This window comes from Zalophus californianus, chromosome 8, assembly GCF_009762305.2.
Source record: "Zalophus californianus isolate mZalCal1 chromosome 8, mZalCal1.pri.v2, whole genome shotgun sequence".
In the NCBI taxonomy this organism is placed as follows: domain Eukaryota; kingdom Metazoa; phylum Chordata; class Mammalia; order Carnivora; family Otariidae; genus Zalophus; species Zalophus californianus.
In genome coordinates this window covers 124,511,081-124,529,367 of record NC_045602.1, presented here as the reverse complement: position 1 = coordinate 124,529,367, position 18,287 = coordinate 124,511,081, and the positions used below count along the sequence as shown (strand labels likewise).

The window sequence follows — 18,287 nt, the reverse complement described above, 5'->3', positions numbered from 1 at the left end:
TGCCAGGCTACGGACTAGGATGGTGGGCTCTACGTTAAAACTGAGTATGCTCGGTGTCCTCTGGACCTGCGTGCCAGGCTCTCTACCAGGTAATGGGGTTATGGTAATGGATGAGACAAACTCACGAGAGGGGACACGTGGTCTAGGGGAGACCCAGTGAATGAAGTTCTGCCAGGAATTACGTAAGCACGGTTCAGGTGAACACGAGGAAGGCGTTCAGGATAATATGGGAACATACCGGAGATTAACCCTCAGTGGAGTTAGGGAACAATGACACTGACCACCTTAGGTTATGTAAAAGGCTGAGCATAACGTGGGGCTGAGCACTTTAGAGACATACGATAGCGTTAATTCTCAGTTCTCCTCCCTCCCTATTGTGCACACACATGCACACCACACGGACTTTCTTCAGGAACACCAAACCTTACAAAACTATAAAAACTCAGAAGTAACTCACTGTTGCCTGTTTTATGTCCTCTTTTAATTGTCCTTCTAGGTGCTGGTTTTTAGCCACTCTGGGATACTGAAAACCAAGAGTACTTTGCTCCTCAAGCCCTAAGGATTCTCCTCAAAAGCAAAAGAGATCCAGACGGTTCATTTCAAGCTGAATTCCGAAATATAGCGATCATCTAGTTCTGTCCCCTTACTTAGGTACAAAAGAGGAAACTGAGGCCCAGAGAGTGTGGAACACTTGCTCAGGGCCACAAAGTTTCCGTGGGTGGCCCTTTGTTCCTTAAAGCTGAAGTCTTTCCGCTTTAACCGTGATTTCCCAACTATTTCCACCTGCTAGCCGGGGAGGTGGGTGGCACGCAGCAGCAGCTGCGAGCCATGAGCCACGTACCTCAAACCACAGGAGAACGGTCAGCTCAGGCGCCCACTGGTGAGGGGTCTGGGACAAGGCCCCTCCCTTCCCCTCCGCACAGAATGACTCCCCTGGCTTAAAATCCTGAGCACAGACCCCAAGAAAGAAAATGCCGAAGTGCTTACGTAATACACGTTTGTTCTGTTTACTTTCTAGGCATCAACAGCAAATTTTAAAAAGGAAGCAATAAAAAGACCATGAAGCCAAAGTTAAAGTCTTCCGACACTTCTTTCCATCTCGGGAGTCCGCCCAGCTGCTGTGGCAGTGGGGCACATGTGATAAGCTAACTTCAGAAAGCTGATCATTTCTGTATCTTACATTTATAATACCAATCTTGTATTTGTGAGGGGAAGATTACAAGGAATTGCCAATTCACTTGAGAATTGAGATGTCATAGAGAGACATTTCTCTCTAGGGTGTCTAAAATGGTTTGTACCACCTTTGTAATCAGAGAAAAAACTAAAGGTTTTACAAACCTCAGTGTCTAAGGAGGGACTTACTTCTTCACCTATCTTTAGGGCAAGGGGCTGCTTTTAAAGCTCTAGCCGATCTGTCAGTGTTCTTGGGGTAAAAAAGTCAAACAGCATTTGAATGGAGCCCATCTGTGAAACTTGAGTTCAGACTCTAGCCCCAGGCAGTTTCAGACAAAGCCATAATTTTCAGAGCAATAATATATCATAATATAAAAATAGACACTTTGTGACCGACCGGCTGTAAAAAAAGCAATAAATAAATAAAGCAAGCCAAGCTCTCCAGACAGCTCTGCCTCCGAGCCCTGCTCTCCCCAGGGGTGGGGGTGGCGGTGGAGAATAAAGTTCTACTTACAAGAGCAAAGAGTTTCTCCAAAGTCCAGGGCTCCTCAGCCACAAGCAAAGGGAGAATTTAAGAAACCAGGATTCAAAACGCCTCCCTTTTGAGGGTTGGCGAGATTAGCAGACCAGGACGGCGGTGCAGTCTGGATTCTTCTTTGCCCTCTCTCCCTGTGTGTCTCTAAATGAAATGCACTTCGAGGTTTTAGTGGGTGTTTCCCATGTCTCGGGCCAAGTAAGTCCCCATTTGTTGTAACCCAATGCTCAGCCTGATGATGTCAACCACTCAGCTCCCTTGCTCAGTTTCCACCTCTCTGTCCACGGGGGAGATCCATTTCCTCTGGACAATGAGCTGGGGGGCTGTAACTTCATCCCAGGCCGTTATATTTGCCTAACATCCTTCCTTCAATTTTCAACAGCACAGCCTTAGTGACAAAAGGCTTCCTATCCACTCACTGGGCCAGCGCTCCTGGCATTAAGTCCCTTTGCCTTGTAGTCACTGCTGACTGAGAGCGATCCAGTTTGCTTTGCTGTGTTTTAATTCACTTCGTTGGTGTGTAATACCCTTGTTAGGGTGGAGATCAGCATCCCCACTCCACCCCACCCTCATTTCCTCCTGCTCAATTTTCTAAGTCGTTCAATTTCTCCAAGTTTCCTAGGTGCATGCTGCGCACAGTGTTATGTCTGCCCTTCACTTAGGGGAGATGACACGTGCCCAAGTGCAAGGCTCAGAAGGAGCACTGGTCTGCTGCCTGGAAAACTCGGTTCTGGTCTCAATCACAGTCCTAACTGAATAATGGCCTCAAGTCATCTCTCTCCCTCGACCTCAGTTTCCCCATCAATAAAATGATGGCTTTGGGGTCTTCCACTTCTGAAATTCAGTGACTGAGGAGCTTATCAACAAATGTAACATAAAAGAATTTTACTACAAGCTGGCTGATTACATGCTTGAGGGAGGAAGAACCCTGACAGGTCAGAAGGCCAATGTCCACAATGCCAGGCTCAGCCTGGTTCCTTCGACCCCCGTTGTGGTGGAGCTGAACTGTTTCTCTGGGAGAAAATCCCAAAGAATTCACTGAACAAGGCCTGGGGGACATGGAAAGAGGCAGCACTGCCTTAGGGATTAACGTGGAACAGCAGTGATCAGGAGAGACCATAATAACCTCTTGCATTTGTAGAGTGCTTGCAGGGGAAGACAAATGAAACTTCTGTACTTCTGTGTACAGAGGGAAGCAGTGTAACACGTCTATTGCTTATGAACATCAATTTGGGAACCAGAGATATGGATCTGAGTCCTGTGTGACTTCACTTCCCTGAACTTTTTTTTAAAGATTTTATTTATTTATTTGACAGAGAGAGACAGTGAGAGGGAACACAGCAGGGGGACTGGGAGAGGGAGAAGCAGGCTTCCCGCCGAGCAGGGAGCCCGATGCGGGGCTCGATCCCAAGACCCTGGGATCATGACCTGAGCCGAAGGCAGGCGCTTAAGGACTGAGCCACCCAGGCGCCCCTCTGAACTTTATTTTTTAACTGTAAAATGGAGTAATAGGGCCTCCCTTTCAGGATTGTCAGAATTGAAGAACACATGCAAGGGAACTGAAAGTATCTGTACATACTAAGTGTTGATAGATGGTAGCTTCATTGTCATACATAATCTCATCTGATTCTCATTTTAGGAGCATTAGTACCCAGGGGCTGAATTATTAGTCTGCTTTTCCTGGGTAGGAAAATGAAACAGAGAGAAGTCAAGTGATATGCCCAAAGTCACACAGCTCAAGATTAAAGGGTCAGATTTGGAAACTGAGTCTTTAACTCCTACTTAGGCCAGCACACATGCCACACACATGCCAATGCTATTTCTAAATGGGATCATTTCTACTTAGAAAAATGAGCTAAACTTATTGAAACAAATGGGGAAGGGATAGGTTCAGCCAGGCCAGGGGAGAGGAGAGACAGTCAATCTACTGCCTAAAGGAAACACTAAAGGCCACTAGGTAGAGGGGATACTTACTTGCTTTGCTACCCAAATACCATGTGACCTGAAGGAAGTCTTGGCTTTAGTCACCCCTCCCTCCAAGAGGCAGATCTGATTTGTCTTAAACCTCTTAGATGGGAAGTTGGGATTGGAGTTCTTTTGAGAAAGAAGAAGCTACTTATAGGTGGGGGTGAGACTGTGGGAGTTTGTGACTTAACAAAAACTTTAATTCTCAGAAATCTTTGATGCTGTAATAAGGAAGGACCAAGCAAACAGACTATACATTAGGAGGGAGTTTGCCAATTTGAAGGCTTTCCCACAAGCTGGTGTGGGGCCGTAGTGGAATGAAAAGAACTCCAGCCTGTTAACTCTGAGCCTGTTGCCAGCTCAGAAAAACCCGGGTTTCCTTCCCATCCCTGGACCTTCCAGCAGTGGATGACCTTGGCCAAGTTAACTTCTGTGTAAAGTGAGAATAATAATAGCACTTACCCTACAAGGTTCTTTGGATTAAGTGCCTGGCACATACTACAAGTTCAAAAATATTTGGGAAAAAAAACTTACAAAAATAAGCTGCAACATCCTAAAGGCATTATTTTCTAATTCTGACTCAGTGTCACCATTCTCTACCCTGAGGATGATGTAACAGTGAATGAATAAAGTCAAGAATGTCAGGAAGCCAGAAGGACCTGTTATTTCTTGAGAATGTCAGGATGAATAAGGAACAAAAAAGCCCACCAAGAACTGTCAGGTGTGTTCTCAGCAGCAATACTCAGCTTGGAGGGATTGGGGGTGGTGGCTGGGGCCGTTATCTGCTGTGTCCTTTTCCCAGAAGCCCAAGTGGGCATCAGGAAATGAGCTGGGCCCTGGACAGGTCAGTTTGCCAAAATCACTCTCAGTGCTTTGAGATCATGTTTTGTTATTTGAACAAAAATAATAGTAAGGAGCCCATTCATTAAAACAAAGATATTGTTTTCTTCGACCACATATATTTTGTAACACTTGCCTGTAACACTGAATAAGTGCACATCTGTGACAGAAGCCATGAAGAGAGGACAGCCAACGCCAGGCACTCATTTGGCCTTCTGACCGATGACGGCAGATACACTCTGTGGCCTGGCGCCACGCTCTGTGCTAAGTAGTCTAGACACCACCTTCTAGGACCCTTATAACCATCAGGTGCAGGAGGTTTAATATCCCCTCATCTTACGGCGACACCAGCGAAGGGGGCTGCTGAGGCTGACCAACCTGCGCGAGGCTGAGCGGAATGAATGACAGAGCCTAGGCTCCTCGCCAGGGCTGCCTGGGGCCCAGCCTGGGTTCTGAGTCCCTTCCTCTGCCGCCTTCGAAGGGGTTTCCCTGCAGGAAGGCCGGCAGTTTGTCACAGCCAGCAGCATCGGATCCATCTGAGGGGAAAGGCAACTCCCGCTGCTTCTGAGCACAGAGCTGCTCTGAAGGGCCCAGACAGCTCCTCTGCCACAAAGCTGCCCTTCATTCCCACCCCTCACCCCAGTCTGGAAGGGGCCTCTCCCTCTGAAGTTCCTTAGGACTTCATCTGTTCCTCTCTCAAGAAACTTATCCTTTTCTCCTTGCAGAGGCAATATTTATTTCTGGGCAGCTCTTACTTATTCTGCTGCTAGAACTTGAGCTTCCTTATGGGAACACTCTGTGTTTAATTTATGAGCATTTTGTACATATGAGACACTTATTAAAATAAGGAAAGCTATATCCAAAAAAAATAAAAATAAAAAATAAAATAAGGAAATCTATAAATAACGAAAACTTCTAACGGATGTTTGTCATATGCCAGATAATATTCTAAATGCTCTATATAAATTATCTCATTTAACCCCCACGAGGGTCCTATGAGGTAGGTATTACTATCTCCACCTGACAAATAAGGGCATTCTAGACATATCAATCACGGAACTTGTTCAGCTGGCAAATGACTGGTATCTGTTGAAAGAAGCATATGAGGAATAAATTCTGGGCACCACTACTGACCTTCTAGTCCAAACAGCTGCTGCAAAATGCAATTAGCTCTTCACCCTATCAAAGGCAAGTTTCAGTTGTCATGCCATTTCAAACTCACTTAATCACTCTGTCACACAACTAGAAGATCCCTATTTTTTTCTGGACATAATTGAGAAGCACATTGATTGAGACTTACAATTGTAAATATAGATTTTGTTTTCTTTCCAATTATAATTGGTTATTGTAAAAAAAAAAAAAGGAAATATAGAAGAGCAGGAAAAAAGGGAGGAAAATCATCCATCATCCTACCACCCAGAAATAACCAATTAACTTCCTGGCATATGGGCCCAAAAGGAACCATACCTACACTGAAAACAATGTTTTGGGGTGCCAGGGTGGCTCAGCTGGCTAAGTGTCCAACTCTTGATTTCAGCTCAGGTCTCGATCTCGGAGTCATGACTCTAAGCCCCACAGTGGAGCCTACTTAGAAAAACAACAACAAAAACAATTTTTAAAAATCAGACACATAAGTCATTTTGGGGCAGAGAGGAATCAGTCCCACAAAAGATGCCAAAGAAATGTTTGATTTTTGGGCGCCTGGGTGGCTCAGATGGTTAAGCATCTGCCTTCGGCTCAGGTCATGATCCCAGGGTCCTGGGATCGAGTCCCGCATCGGGCCTCCTGCTCCTTGGGAGCCTGCTTCTCTCTCTCTCTCTCTCCCTCTCTCTCTCATGAATAAATAAAGAAAATCTTTAAAAAAAAAAAAAAAAAAAAAAAAGAAATGTTTGATTTTTTTCTTTTTTTCTGGTTTTGGAGTACACCTGGCTGCTTTCTCTACAGGGTTTGATGTTCTGAGGGTCCACCTCCTAGGCCCCCTTGGATGGCTGCTGAGGTAGTCAGTGTGCCCAATGGAGAGATGGCAGGAGAAGGGAAGCCTGATCCCAGAGAGTATGCACCTAAAGAATGGGTAGGTTCACAGAATACCTCCCTTCTAGTATGAGACTGGGCGTCCTTACCCTGTCCTTTGAAGGACACTCAGTCTAACTGAGGGTCAGGTGCCCTAAAGCAAAGTGTACCCTTCAGTGTGGTACACAGAGCTTCTAGCAGATTTCCAGGCAGGGCTGAGGCCTATGTGGCAAACAGACAACAATTCCAGAGGAAACAAAGGCCTACCTCCTAAAAGGAGGCTTTTATTATTGTTTACAATTGGGAAATAAAAAAAAGACAGAGCATTTGAGGAAAACCAACAGCATGACAGAAACAAAAAGAGAGAAAATGGACCCTTATGGGAAAGAAAATTCAGACAAGTGAAGACCTCTAAAAAGAAAATTCTTATGTCTTCAGAGAGATTCTGAAGATACCATGTCCACAAAACAAAAGAAGTTGACAAAACTGGACTCTTGGAAATTAATAATATGAATAACTGAAATGAACAATTCAGTAGAAAAACTGGAAAACAAAAAGAGGAAATCTTTCAAAATACAGTATAGGGAAAAAATATTTACAGGATGAAAAAGAATTTTCATATAGAACAATAATCCAGGAAGCTCAACATCAGTCTGAAACTGAATTCCAGAGAAAGAATACAAAGAAAAGTACAACAGGAAATTATCTAAGAAACCATGAGGAAACTTTCCCAGAGTCGAAAGTTGCATCTTTAAGATTTTATTTATTTGAGAGAGAGAGAGAGAGAGCGTGTGCGTGTGCGTGCACGCGCGCGCGTGAGCACGAGCAGGGGGGAGGGGTAGAGGGAGAAGCAGACTCCCCGCTGAGCAGGGAGCCCAATGCGGAACTTGGTCCCAGGACCCTGGGATCATGACCTGAGCGGAAGGCAGACACTTAACGGACTGAAACACCCAGGAGCCCGAAAAGTTGCATCTTTAAACTGAAAAGTTTATCAGGTGCTGAGGAGAAGGAAAGAGTCTTTCATGCCTACATATAATCTCCTAACCTTTCAGAATTCAAAAGGAAAAAATCCTACATGTTTCTAGAGAGACAAAATGCTTCAAAAGAAAAGAATCAGACTGGTATTGGACCTCTGAGCAATACTGGCTGCCTGAAGACAAGAGAGCAATGCTTTTGAAGGAAAATGACTTGGAACCTAGAATTATCCTCAGCTAGGCAAAATAAAGCCATTTTTGAGACATGCAAGGACTCAGAACGGTTTCTCTCTTGTGCACTGTTTTCTCAGTAAACTCCTGGAGAATATGCTTCACCTAAATGAGGGTTTAAACTATAAAATAGAATTTGAAAACAGGGATCTAACAAGAGAGATGGAAGGAATGCCAAGGATGAAGATGAGGGTTGCCCCGGACCTCAGCTGACCTGCAGACCTAGAGAATGCCAGTCTCACTAGAGCGGGAGGGTGGGGGGCTCCAGGAAAACAGAGCTGAGGGACTCCCTGACAGGTCTGCCGAAAACTGTACTGAGAGTCCATGGGCAAGTATGGGAAGCCTTTGCAGCAAGAAACAAGGAAAACTGAGCATATTAAAGAAGCTGTTATTCATCCAGGAAAAGTCATCCAGGAAAAGAAAAATAACCAGAAAGTTACTGGCTCAGCAGTAAACAGTATTTATGATGCCATAATGCTATAAAACACTGAATACTACTGATTTAACCAAAAAAACTGCGATATTTGGAGAAAAAGGTAAAGGAGAAGTGCGAAGGGGGCTCTGGTGCTTGTAAAAAAGCTAAAGCCTCATGAGCCATCCTAGGAGGTCAATAGGTAACACCTAAAATTGATAAAGAAAAGGCAGTATGGTAGTGTGGGGTCCTTGTTTGCATCTGATTTGAATAAAAAAGTACTTAGAAGTTAATCAGCGATCTTTGTGAGTTATAAGAGATTATTAATTATTTTATGTCTGACAATAGTAGTGTAGTTAGGTTTTTAAAAAAGTAGTCCTTGTTCTCTTAGAGATACATGCTAACATAGCTATTACAGAAATGACATGATGTTTAAAACTTATTCCAAAATTACCCAGTAGCAGGGGTAAAAGTGGCTACAGGCATAGATGAAACAAGACAGGTCATGATTCTTGAAGCTGGGTATTGGGTGGTACATGATGACTCATATTATTCTAATACTGTACATGTTTGAAAATTTACATAATAAGAAAATGTTCAGAGAGAGAGATAGCTGTATAAGCATATTTTTTGGATATATGGAAGTAACAGAACAAACAGCCAGCAGGATCAAAAGTGTATGCTCTTGGGACCAGGGCAGGAGGCAGGGGAGACATGGGTGGGGGAAGGAGATAGCTGTTTTCAGTGCAAGTTTATAATGAATGATATTTGATCTTAAAAAGAATAAAGCAAACCTATGTGCATGTGCCATTCTGAAAAATTTTCTTTTAAAAATATTTATTTGAGAGAGAGAGAGAGAGAGTGAGTGTGGGGGAGGGGCGGGGGGAGGGAGAGAAAGAATCTCAAGCAGATTCCCTGCTGAGTGCAGAGCCTGATGCGCTTGATCCCTCCACTGAGATCATGAGCTGAGATGAAATCAAGAGTCAGACACTTAACCCACTGAGCCACCCAGGTGCCCCAAAACACAATTAATGTAATTTTACTTTTTTGAAAAGATTTAATTTGTGTGTGTGAGAGAGAGAGAAAACAAGAGCAGGGAGAGGGGCAGAGGGACAAGCAGACTTCCTGCTGAGTGCAGAGCCTGACATGGGGCTCAATCCCAGGACCCCGAGGTCACAACCTGAGCCAAAGTCAGACACTTGACTGAGCCACCCAGATGTCCCAGCACAATTAATTTAAAAAAAGAAACAGGGGCGGGGGCGCCTGGCTGGCTCGGTCACTGCAGCATGCGGCTCTTGATTTTGGGGTTGTGAGTTTGAGCTCCACGCTGGGCATAGAGATTACTAAAAAAAATAAATGGAGGAGGGACCTGGGTGGCTCAGTCGGTTAAGTGTCTGCCTTCAGCTCAGGTCATGATCCCAGGGTCCTGGGATTGAGCCCCGTGTCAGGCTCCCTGCTCAGAGGGAAGCCTGCTTCTCTCCCTCTCCCACACCCCCTGCTTGTGTTCCCTCTCTCACGCTGTCAGATAAGTAAAATCTTTAAAAAAATAAATAGAGGGTTAAAAGCGGATGTTACCTCAGGTGAGGGGCTAGGCAGGAAACTGATGCCTTTCTGGACTTGCAGTTTTTTTTTTTTAATTGATGTTCATATATTACTATGATTTTTAGAAAATGTAATCTATTTTTATTAGTTATTGCCATCAGCTTTTAACTGGGCCTTTTGCTAATCTCGACACTTACAAACTGAATCAGTTTCTCCAGGTAAAGAATCCTGAATAACCCAGAGTATTTCCACATTAAATGTAATAATAATTATTACTGCGGTTTAATAATTATCTACCATTTGTCAGTGCTTTATATATGTTATTTCTAATTTTTATAACAATTTTGCAAGGCCGATATCATATTCCCATTTTACAGATGGTAAGATTAAGGTTGAGAGACACATCAGCCGTGTGCTTGAGGTTACAGAGCAGAAGGCCAAGCTTGTGCGACTCTTTCCACTACCCTACCTCTCCTTTACAGTCCACTAGTTTGGGATAGTCCAGAAAGTACTCTGACATCCCCTTTTGCCATTCAATCCATGAAGCAGGAGAGACAGAATTATCTATACTTGACAGATGAAGGATTAAAGCTAAAAAAAAGTTAGGTAACTTGCCTAAGCGTCCAGGTTTCCCGATCCTTAACTCAGTACTGTGGTATCATCCCTTTCATCTGTCCCCTCTACAACAAAATGTTGTTTTCATAACCTCCTCGGAGGCATCTGACATAAGAGTCACTGCAAATGAATGCAGCTGAAGCAGGAATTTTAAAAAAGAGACTTATTTTTTCCAAAGGAAATCTAGTAATAAACCATGGAATGTCCTTAGTTGCTCTAATGTCAGCATTTTACTCGAGTTCTCAAAGGGGTTCTGAAAATGTCAGCAGCCTGTCTTCCTGGCAGAGAGAGATCAGCGGGTGGCAGGGGCAGCTTGCAGCAGTTCTGACAACTGGTGCCACTCTTCTCGGCTCCAAAAGAAAGGAACAAGCCAGGCATGCTTCGGCCCTGAAAAAAAAAATGTCTGTGTCTCCTAAGTCCACTTACATCAGTCGCCATGGGGCCCCAGGGCTTTTGATAGTTGCCAGGAACCCCAGATTGGTGCTACTCTAGAGCAGGGCAAGTTCACAGAGTGACAGGCTGGGTCAGGAGGGGAGCCCAAAGTGGGGAACTGAAGGGCCTGAATGTCTGCCCTCTGCTCATCTCAAACCCTGGGCAGCTGATGGCCCTGCCTGGCGAAGAAGCAGACTAAGAGCTGGGCCCAAGTGCCATGAGCTTGGCTTGAGAGGCTGTTCTCTGGCTATTCTGGCATCTGAACAATGGCCAAGCAGCAGTTAGGGGGAAGAAACTGTTTACTCGAGTTCAAACTATTTATAGTACCAGCAATCTGCACATATTTGGATGACAAATCTCTGGGTTTCAAGTGAGCGGTGCTTTGCTCCTGGACAATTTCATCAAACACACTGCCTCCCCACGCCGCCCCCGGACCCCTTAGCTCACATGTGTTGCCCTTAGGATGTTTTATTTAAGTTGCTGGGTTTAAAAAAAATCAAGATCATAAAAAGAAACCACATTTTAAGAACAAGTGACTTTTAATCCATTTGCCTACGAGCTTAAACTACATAGTATCATTTTCTTTAAGGCTTGAATCAGAGATTAAATTCTAATACATGTATATTCTATAAAAAATATGACTGAAATTAAAACAGTATCTGAATAAGCTTTGTAATTTCACATGTACTCTATCATTGTAATGATGCCGAGCCCCACTCAAGACCTGCAAAAAGAATGTTTCTTATATTTCAGGATGATGGAAGGCTTTCCGGAACAGATCCACAAACACTATGTAACCATCTGCACATTACAGGCAAACAGAGGAGGTACTGCCCACCCCTTCCGGGTCGGCCGCAGCTACAGGGACAGTGCTCACAATGCCCCTGCCCCCAGCACACGCCACACACGGGAGCGGTTTGACTGGAACAAAAAGATGTGCAGAGCCTTCCACACAATTTTAACTCACAGAAGGTTATTATACCCTTGCCAACACCTTTGTTTGGAAAAACCAGTCTACCTCTAAAAGCTGCCTTGTTTTTACAGCAAAGGCAAGGCTGATTAGCCACCTCTCCTGAGCCAGGCCCTACCTAATTCTGAAGCGGAAACGTGGGTGTTAATCAAATGTATGTCGGCCAATATACTGGCGGCCTCTAGACCTATCACAATGCAGGCAGAAACTGGCTGCAGAGAAAGGGCACTGAGTGAGAAGAAAGGTTTAGAGTATACGGGATGATGCTGGACAATTAAGGGATTCCTCCAAGGAACTAACTTGTTTTCTTATTTTTGCCCCCTGCTAATGAAGCGCTTTAGAAAGCAAACAGGAAGGTGTCCAAGATAATCTTTAGATTAACCCCACTTTTTAAAATCAGGAGAGAAGTAAGAGTGGTTAAGGGTGAATGAAAGAAGCATGTTTATATACAGAGGGAATGTAAATTATTTTAGAAATTTTTTGCTGGTCAGTTGGTAATATTTGGTCAATATATGACCAAAGACTTTAATGAATGTAGTTTTGATCCTATGATTCTACATCTAGAAATTTAAACAATATCATCATTCAGACCTTAGCTAAAATGTCACCTCTTGGGGACTTCCCCAACCCACTCAACCTAAGGTAACCACCCTCTACATATCACATCACTTTCTTTCTTTTCTTTAAGATTTTATTTATTTATTTGACAGAGAGAGAGCATGCAAGCGGGTGGAGGGTCAGAGGGAGAGGGAGAAGCAGACTCCTTGCTGAGCATGGAGCCTGATGCGGGACTCGATTTCAGGACCCCAAGAGATCATGACCTGAGCTGAAGGCAGACACCCAACTGAGCCACCCAGGTGCCCCACATCACTTTCTTTTAATTGTCTGCACAGCACCGCTATTTTTCTTGTTGATTAATTTGTGTACTGTTCATCTTCACTGCTGCTCCCTACCACACACTAAAGCTAAAATATTAGCTTTATACGAGCAGGGACCTGGTCTGCCGAATGCACTGCTTTCTTCCTGTGTGGTGGATACTAGCCAAGGACGTTAAATACATCATCTCATTTAGTCCTCACAACCACATGAGGTTTGTTATTAACCCATTTTAGAGATAAGCAAACTGAAGCGCAGTTTAAGTCTAGTGAATGGCCAGCAAGTGGCAGTAGGAATATGAACAGTGCTAGGTATGACCACAAAGCCTATGCTCTTAACTACCTCCCTCAAAACGAACCACAAGTTTCAAAGTGCACACTTTCTGACCAAGCATTATAGTTCTGGAAATTTGTTATGTGGAGATAATCGGACAAGAACAATGGTGAGATACGTTTTTATTTACTGCAGGCTGCTTACAGAAGCAAATATTGGAAATATGTTCAGGCAAGTCATCAGTTAGCTGTAAGCCCCAAGTTTACTTTTTGGTAAACAGGGGGCCCCATCTCAGAGACACCATAAAGATTTAATGAGACAAAGCACCGTACCTGGCTCATAGTCAGTGTTTTACTGTTTGCTACATGCATTTACATCTCTAAAAGGATATACAATATACCAAATTGTTACCAGAGGTCATCTCTGGACAGCAGGAATATGGGGGGGAGGGGTTTCATTAACTAAATTGTGTACTTCCACGTTGTTCTAATTTTTATAAAATTCATACTGATGTCATAGTCATAATATATTTATTACTATTTTTTTTTTTTTGAAGAATATGAAGGGGCACCTGGGTGGCCCAGTCGGTTAAGCATCTGCCTTCTGGGGTCAGGCTGGGGTCATGATCCCAGCGTCCCGGGATCAAGTCCCACGTCTGGCTCTCTGCTCAGTGGGGAGTCTGCTTCTGCCTCTCCCTCTGCCTGCCACTCTGCCTGCTTGTGCTCCCTCTCTCTGTGTCAAATAAATAAAATCTTAAAAAACAAAAAAGAATATGAAGAAAGTTAAAGAAACTTGGAGGAGGAAACTCAGTTTATGGGACAATGAGGGAAACTAGTTTAGTAGATCTCAAACTAAAAATATTCCTCCTCTTTTGTTCTATGTAAGAACAAGATCTTCAGTGGGTTTATATGTCCTACCCCATTACAAAGGTCTGCATTCACAGTGAAGTCAGGGAGATTCTTAATAAGAACATAGACCTACAGAATTTATTCAGATGGATTCAAGATATCTGAAAAGAGGGCGCCTGTGTGGCTCAGTTGGTTAAGCGACTGCCTTCGGCTCAGGTCATGATCCTGGAGTCCTGGGATCGAGTCCCACATCGGGCTCCCTGCTCAGCAGGGGGTCTGCTTCTCCCTCTGACCCTCTTCCCTCTCATGCTCTCTGTCTCTCATTCTCTCTCTCACAAATAAATAAATAAAATCTTTAAAAATAAATAAATAAAGATTTAAAAAAAAGATATCTGAAAAGATGCTAAAATATATATACAAAAAGGAAGAAAATCTTTATAGCCACATCTGCCTTCTAAAGAGAAAGACTGTCAAAAAAATTAAAAAATAAATAAAGAGGAAGATTGCCAAATAGGAGGCCCTTTTACCTATCAGTCATCTTTTTGAGTTCAGCCATGCAAAAAATAACAAATAAAAGCTGAAGGTCGCCAAGTAGCTCTACAAAATAAATAAAGAAGAACTGGATTCCAGGGGAAATCTGTGAGGAAGGAGCAAGGAGCCAGGGAGATGCCAGAGGTCCGGGGTGTGCGGTTCCCAAATCACCAGCAAAGCTGATTACAGCACTTACAAATCTGTTTTGTGAGTGTATTCTTTGCTCTTGATAGAAACCAGGAAGGGACTGAGTTTCAATTCTGAACTGATAGGTTGAGAAACAGAGGAAGAGGAGGCAGAGATGACCCAGAGAACACCTTCACCCCCAAGGAATCTGCAGAATCTTGGGGGAAACTTCAGACTTCTACATGGCAAGAAACAAGGGGTCAAGCTGATCATATCTAGATCTTAAAGTGCTAACACATCAGAGTTATATACAGTTCATTTATCTAGAGGGATATTTATTTATCAAGGAACAAATTGATATGTGTGTGGGCACAAAAATAAATGAACTTGCCTACTCTTCCACACCACTGAAAAGCTTTTCACAATTTGTGTGGTGTTGCTAACTCATTTTAGGTCACATATTCCTTTGAGAATGTGATAAAAGCTAAGATCCTGCTCTTTAGAAAATGCATACCTTTGACTGTATATTATTTCAAGGGGTCTGTGGAACCTTTGGAGGCCATCTCTGCGACACTCACTGTAGGGAAAAACTGCATCAGCATTGATGGACATTGCTTGTTGTTGACAGTGGGTACCCCAAGCCACCTTGCAGTTTATGCAAAAAGTATAAGAACACTGCTGACATTCATAGATTTATAAACATTTGTTGGAGACCTAATACACATAATCCTGAAGGTATAAACATAAATGCAATGTGATCTCTGTACTCACTGAGTTGTAGTGAACTGAGGGAAGGAAAGACAACAGACTGCTGCAATAGGGAGGGATAAGTCAGACTGTACATTTCAGACTAACCTTGCTCCTCAACTTCCTTTTTGGCCCCAGGACTCACTAACTACAAATGGAACAACAGATGGAAATGAGTAACATGAATACAGGGTACAAAGAGAGGAAAGCAACAAGAGGCCAAGACACTGGGGCCATTTTAAATGGCCAGTCTGCTATTCTGTGGACTTTGATTTCCCTGTGTCTGCATAAAAATATCTCCAAAAACAAAACAAAACAACAGAGTTCTTTTCTTTAATTAACAGTAACCATGGATATTTTTTAAATGCCACTTTAAGAAAAGGGAATTGACGAACTAAGATTGTTCTGAAAAACTAATCTATGCTAAGAGAAGCCTACAATCCACATTGCTGGTTCGCATTGTTAGATCAGCAAATATTTATTGAGCTCTGAAATAATCATGGCTGATGTTTGCATTACATAAGAACTTTCACACAAGATTGTCTCATTTCTTCTGCAAAACATCTTGTTGTAAATGCTTATATTCAAGGGCATAGTGACTTGGTAATTTACAGCTTGTCAGCCCTGCAGCCAAAAATCAAAATACAGACCTACCTACCTTTTCCTAAACTCCCAGGGAAAATGACAGCAGTGCCAGACACAAGAAGGGCAGGAGAGGAGAGGTAACAGCTTGAGGGATAGAATGGAGAGTTAAGTTAATGTGGCACCAGTATAAGCCTGGGTGTTGAAATCAGATGCACTTGGGAAAAAAATCTGGCTCCCTCCCCCACTTAACGAACTATGTGATCTCAGGCAAATCACTTGATCTCTCTGAATTCTGAGATCTCATTTGTAAAATGAAGAAAATAATAGCATCTACCTCATCTGAATGTAGGAAGGTGGAGGGAAGAAAGGAGGTAGAGTGTAGTGAAGGGGTGCTAATTTCTTCATCTTGTAGACAGGAGAGTCAAGAGACAGTGAAGGCCTCAGGACTGACTGCCATTTCAGCCAGCATGACGGATTAAATATCCCAAAACCTTCCTGCCGAAACACCCCAAATGATGGGTGCCATCACCCTAGCAAATGTGTCGAATGCATGCCTGAGCTTAAAAGCCAGCATGGGAAATTTTCTGAGGTCAAATAAGAAGCACAAGTCCAGCAAGATGAGATAAGCACCAGAACGTTTAAAAACATTTGCCATTTAATGATACAAACCTACTTACAAAGTTAACTGTCTAAAATCACAAATAAAGAAAAAATATGTATGTGTGTGTATGAATCTTATTTACAGTTTTGGAGGTAACCACCACAATTACTAAAAACCATTAAAGTAAGAAAGAAGTGGCTTTCAGGAGAAAGCTGGGTGAGGAGGGAGACCCCCCTTTTTTCCTTATATCTTTCTGTTCTAACTAGGTGCTTGTTTTTATGTACAAGTATTACTTTTCTAATTTTTGTTAAATTGGCAAAAGAAGGAAGGTTGGGGGAACTCTGCCATCACCAACCATAAAAAATAGTAATGGGATGAATAACATAAATATGAATTTCAGAAGAAAAAAAATCAGTCTTAAGGTGCCTGGATGGAGTAGGTATTCTGCTCTAAATGTACCTTATCAAAGATTTCTTTTGAATGATAACACCCAGTGCTGTGGAGATATGGGAAAATGGAGGTTAAGAATGAAAAATGGTACAACAGTCCTAAAAGGCAATTTGACAATATGTACTGAAATCCTTAAAACCCTACATGCACGGGGGTATATGGGAACTTTCTGTACTTTTCTGCTCCATTTTACTTGAACCTAAAACTAGTCTAAAAAATAAAGTTTACTGATTAAAAATATATATGCCCTTTAACCAGTTCATTTGACTTCTAAGACTTTATCCTGGGAGAGATCATTATGGGATGTGTGCAAAGACTGGACTCAGGTTGCTGACTTCAGCAGTGCTTAGAAGACTGAAAGACTGAAAACAATCCTAAGAGTGCACAAATTAGGGAGTGGCAAAATACATTTTGGTACACCAACATATTATGCAGTTACAATGCAATGCTATAGAAGAATATCTCATGGCATGAGAAAAATCATCTCATTTTAATGTTAAGATGTATATAATAGGGGCTCATGGTTGTAAAGGGGAAAATAGTATTTTGCATAAAAAAATAACTGGTGAACCTAGTAGTAATACTGCAGGTAATTTTTATTTTCTTCTTTCAGTTTGTTGGCATTTTATTTAATTAAAAAAATTTTTTTAAAGATTTTATTCACTTGAGAGAGAGTAAGAGTGAGAGAGAGCACAGAGGGAAAGGGAGAAGCAGACTCCCGGCTGAGTGCGGAGCCGGATGTGATGAGGGTTAGGGCCCTGAGATCATGACCTGAGCAGAAGGCAGATGCTTAGCCAACTGAGCCACTGCAGGAACCCCAGTTTGTTGGCATTTTAAATGTTTTCTGCAAAGCACTCTTCTTGTAATAAAAATATAGTATTCTATAAAAAGAAAAAAACATGAAAAGCTATTTTTAAGTTCCTTTGGACAACACATACCAAGAAAAGAAAGGGAAAATAAAATAGGAAAGAAAAAGGAGGATCTTTAAAAAAGCAAGATGGAGAGGAGAGAAAAGGGGGTGGATCCAGTGAGATGGAAGTGCCCTGGGCAGCCTCTGAGCTCCTCAGCCAGAGCCCTTCTTCCAAAGCTTTGACGGGAAAATCAGAGAAAGGACCCCAGAGCTTTCTTCTCATTTCCCATGATTGATCGCATTGCTCCTGACAGGTCAATGGTAGTTACACATCCAGTAGATTTCAGCACAAGATGAGATCAAGAATAAGGTTATTAGTCCACAGAGCTAAAGGTAATTTCAAACTAATGTGCACCAATGCCATGATTTCTAACAAACAGAGACTATTTATTGAAGAGCTGCAAAGAAGCTATTGTGTCCACAGATGAAAATTCTTAGCCAGGAAAAGATTGCAGGCCCGAAGCAGAGCAGTCTTTAAAAGAGAACAGGCTTGCAGAAGATAAAAGGGATTCTTCCCTCCCACTCGGAGAGGACTGAGGCTGTTGGCCCAGAGATAAGAAGACTCTGTACATACTTATGCTGACGTTTTTTAAAAGTCCCAGTACGGAAAACAAAGAGAAAGATGATGTGCTTGAAGATTA

The 18,287-nt window shown here is 42.7% G+C and overlaps 1 protein-coding gene across 7 annotated transcripts in view; it reads right to left on the bottom strand.

Annotated features, from left to right (window-relative positions):
- Positions 1-18,287, bottom strand: part of PKIG (cAMP-dependent protein kinase inhibitor gamma) — a 97,547-nt gene that overhangs the window by 29,364 nt on the left and 49,896 nt on the right. Inside the window, exon 1 of one of the 7 annotated variants that reach the window (XM_027622023.2) lies at positions 1,688-1,861. The exons of the other annotated variants lie outside the window; for them this stretch is intronic. The gene's annotated coding sequence lies outside the window, so the exon portion shown is untranslated. Of the gene's footprint in view, positions 1-1,687; positions 1,862-18,287 lie in introns of those variants that run through there. 7 annotated transcript variants of the gene reach the window in all.